Source organism: Dermacentor albipictus, chromosome 1, assembly GCF_038994185.2.
Source record: "Dermacentor albipictus isolate Rhodes 1998 colony chromosome 1, USDA_Dalb.pri_finalv2, whole genome shotgun sequence".
In the NCBI taxonomy this organism is placed as follows: Eukaryota; Metazoa; Arthropoda; class Arachnida; order Ixodida; family Ixodidae; genus Dermacentor; species Dermacentor albipictus.
Genome location: NC_091821.1, coordinates 262,397,532 through 262,402,172, shown reverse-complemented (window position 1 = coordinate 262,402,172; position 4,641 = coordinate 262,397,532).

The following is a 4,641-nucleotide window of genomic DNA, read 5'->3' as shown; positions in this document are numbered from 1 at the left end:
GACGGCTGCGGTAAGGACGCCACCCCGTCTCCTCGCTGCACCAACGACGATCGGCGGCCCCCGCCCCCTATCCGCGACGATCTCCACTTATCTCGGACATTCACGGCGGGAGGCGACGGGCAGGTCTTCCACGCTGATCGTAGCGGCTGTTCTGCAGTGGACATGGTCGCGTTCTTTTCCTTCTGATTCTGGGTCTTCTTGGAACGCACCGCTCGAGTGCTGGCTCGCGGGGCGTGAAAGGCGACGATGATGACGTCAATGATGATGGCCTCATAATATGGCTCGCACCCACGCTGAGTGATTGGCCGAGGAGTGTGTGCTTTACCTTTTACTTAATGCTTTGAAGTATTGTATATTGGATTAAAAAAAACTTTGAAAAACAACTTCGTTTAGTTTATTGTATTCAACCACAAACGGCATCGAAGACCATGGTTATGCATGATCCTCTTCGGTGTATAGTCACTGCTGACCTCTAGGAGAGCGAAATTTCACCGACGATGACGATGTGCGAGAATACTCACTTCTGTGTGACGATGGAACGCTTAGTGCCCGTAACTTCAATCCGTAAAGTAAATGGGAAGGTACTTAAACTAGTAGAAAACAAGTTGCTCAGAGTGGGCTCAAAACCGTAAATAAATGAGGAGCGGTTACCCTGAGTCATGCGAAGTACGGCATTAGGTATTAGCCATATATTTTCCTCTTTACATCAAGGACATCGCAAAAGCACCTTATTGCCCCTGTATTTCTCGTTGAAACAGCAAAATGAATTTTTTCTGTATCAGCGAATATCTGTCTCGAATACCTTTCAATACGATTACACATGCATAATTAATCGTTGAGAACAGCTAAAATGAAGTGATAATGACACGCGACTCTTCTATCAAGTAATGTGTGAAGTACATTGCAACTGGAGCATCCTAGGGTGCTTTACATCCCAAAGCGACAGAAACGGCCCTGAGAGACGCCGTTAGGTGTAGGCTCTATAGATTAAGTGAGACCTCCCTACGTTCTTTAACGTTCGTGTGCGTAGAGCTTAAGCCCACGAATTTTTTGCATTCCCCCTACATCCGAATCAGGCTGCCGTGCACGCAATTCGAACCCGTGACCTTGTGCATAGCACCGGAACACCGCGGACACCGTTGCACGTATCGATGCCAGGAAACGAAAGACGTGAAGGCAACGGCACTGCTGTGTTGAACACGCCCTCTGACTTCATTACGAGGCGCCATGCATTGAACTCGCATTGAATAGAAATGCATTCCGAGAGGAACGCACGATGCAAGGGATGCGAGTCTGCCAATCACGACTGTTGCGAAGGCAATAAACTGCGCGTGAAGCCAGCTTGACGCTAAAGAGGCCAATCAAAATTAATTCAGAAGCGTAATTTCCCCCTCCATCTCTATACCAGATGCGCGCTGAGCAATAAATTCACTAGAAGCAATTTATAATGCGATATTCAACAGTTTCGTGAAGTATCCTTCAAAGGAAATTTAGCTATAGCCCAGATAACATAAATCATATATATTTGTCGAATATTGCTGATTGGGTACACGTAAAAGAAAGTATAGGTGTCTCACTTCAGAACCAAATCAGGAGGACGTGTAAGTTACAAGATTTGCGAGGGGCAGAAGAAATTTCCCATCAACTTGCGGTCATTTTATTATGTGCGAAGCCAGAAAAGTACGGTGTTACGAATGGTTGCCGAGGCCTAGAGATTTAAACAAGATCACACAATGCATCTGTAATTGAGGCTGTATACTTATGCCAAATCACTACGCACTAATATTTGACAGCTTCATTTTGCGGGTGTTAGCTACAGCGCCGACAAGCGAGACCACGCTCACGCGTTCCCCGCACCGGCATCAAAACAATGGCTGTGGAAGATGATTATGCAGGTGTTCTGCGGAGGAAGTGTCAAGGCTGTTTCACGTGTTGCGTCAGGAGCGAAAAAAATTGGTGCATGCACTCGGTGCCGTCGCAATGCGATTTTTAGAGGGCTTATTTCACACGATTGCGATTTAAACAATGCCACGCCCAGGGTGGCTTGCTGCTAGATTTTGTGGCAAACGCAGCATAATTTTGAATATCGAATGACAAAAAACCTCTGTTTTGCGACGTTATTCACGTTTCTTAAGCACGAGCGATAGTATGCTTGTTTTTTAAATTTAACCCAACCCTTTATAATTTAACTCAAGCATTAACCCAATGCTCATAACATGTGAGACCGATTCCTTTTCCGGCTGTTGAACAGCTACTTGAAGGTCAATAGCATACTGCATATTGTTCCGAGGGAAAGTGCTAAGCATTGACAATATCTGTAAGCATTTGTGTGTTATTTCTTAATGAAAAAGAATGCAATAAAACGGTTTAACTGTACAGTTTTCAGAAACCAAACGCTGTAAAAGTTTTGACGAGAACACAATAAATTTTAAGATATGGACAAATGTGCCAAAGTACAAGTACCGAATGAACACGCTTGAGTGGTTGAGTTGCCGGCTGCAGAATTCGAACAGCGTCCGTAGCTGCTAGCTCGAGGTGAGTGCTATGTTCCACGTAAGTTTCTCCTACACTCGTTGGACGCGGCAAGCGCCATCGTCATGTGTGATGTCATTGCAGTGCTTGCCTGCGCTTATTTTGTTTTTTCGATAAGTGGCGGCCAACTGAGCGGGAGCTCGATTCCCTTTGTACATGTATTTAGCATTCGTCTGCATATTATTAGGCGCACGTTCGTATCGTGTTCTCATTGTTGTACTTGCAGTGATGTAAGCTATTTTTTTAATATATTCCACCACATTCACTTATTCTGCGTAGTGTTGAAATGGGTAAAATAGCCACACAGCAGCAAAATGGCCAAGGTAGTTATCAGCAACGGCAAAAGTATTGCGTACATCTAATGCACTTGTTGAAATCTGCATGAAGGCGACCTTTCACGCAACGTTCACTTATATTCGATAAAGCTAACTGCAATGTGTACAACTGATCTAATTTTCATGCGATAGAACAAGGACTCCTATGCAATGCTTGCTCACGCATCGCACAGGTCACAATTACAGTACCATGCAACGTGTACACAGCACGGTGAACTCACTCGAACGGCAGCTCACTAAGACTTGGACCAACGCGTGAGGATGAGTTTTTGTGAGACTGGATGAGTAAAATTCTGGTGAATATGAGTCGGAGCCAATGCAGTTGAGTAGAAATTTAGTGAATATCAGTCGTAGCAAATCTGAAAATGCAGTGCATTGTCCATAACAGCTGGTTGCTGTGTGGTCGTCTGTACTGGAATAAAACAGGGCGACGTCTGGCCTTCAAGGGGAGCAGGAGTTTGCTTGACCACTGCTTCTCCTTTTGAGCCTGGCCTCTTGTGAAAATGGAGTAAAAAAGTTGCTCGCATTAGGTTCAACACGGTAACAATAATATATATATGCTTGGCATACGCCGAATGCATTCAACACTAATGTTATCATATTTCATAAACAGTTCCCAGTACGCCTGTAAAGGAATAGCCACATCCAGTAAAACAACGAATATAAACTTTATGTCGTCCATCAGAGTTCAATTTTTGACTGCTGCTCGCTCGCTTGTTTACATATATAATATGGCACATGCATCTTCACACACGCACCAACATTCCAAACGCATTTTTCATTTCATCTACAAAAGAAAGCTTATAAGTATAGGCCAATATCTCGCTTTGAAAGACTATTGAAGGAATTAGAGATGAATACTTTATGCATTAACAATAATGTTATGAAAGAAATAAATGCAACTTGAAAACCAGTAAGCAAGAAAGACGACTGTCATAGTAACATAACGTTTGAAGTCTCATTGATTCAAGTTAATGAAAAAAAAGACAAAAGTGCGTGGTTTGCGTACGAATTTTCTCGAGTTAATTGCACTTATTGATAGGTGAATAACCGAACTTTCCCAAGCGGCTGGACCTCCATTGAAAGTAGTAGCTTTTTACCCAATTGACCAAAGCAGATTCTAGAATATTCATTTTTCTATTCGGACTTACCTATCATTAACTGTAAAGCTGTAGCTGTAAAGTGATTGGCACAAAAGCGTCACACGAAGAACGCAGATGCAGCGTAAACATTTAGTCGTGCGTGGGATTTTGTACGAGCTGCTAGCATATAACAGAGCTCAAAGTGTTGTCTCATGACTCCGCTGACGCGACCGATGGTGTACCACACCCTGCTGGAAAAAAAAAGAAAAAGAAGGAGCGCTATAGGTTGGCAGTTATTTGACGACACAGAGAGTGACGAGTGAAACAAGGCAACCGGGCACGTATGTACGATCTGTATTTACATATTTCACAAGAGCGTCGGTGTAGCCGGCACGAGGATGCCGTGGTGATGTACGCGGCCATGGAGGTCGCGTTGCGCGATGCATCGCTGGGGCCCTCTTTGTCCGGTCTGCAACCAGACTTCGTGAGTCTGGTTGGTTACGGATTTGAGGGCCGCCAAAAGCCACCGCCGCGTCGTCCGTGGGCACGGGCCTAGTCACGTTGTTCGCGCTGAGGTTGCGGCGGCAGCATGGCCCGTGCCCTCATGGTGCCCGGGCCGCATCGGACGCCGGTCCGCGAGGGAGCCCCAGGATGCAGCCGCCAGCACACCCGTGCCGCACGTGGTGGTCGTT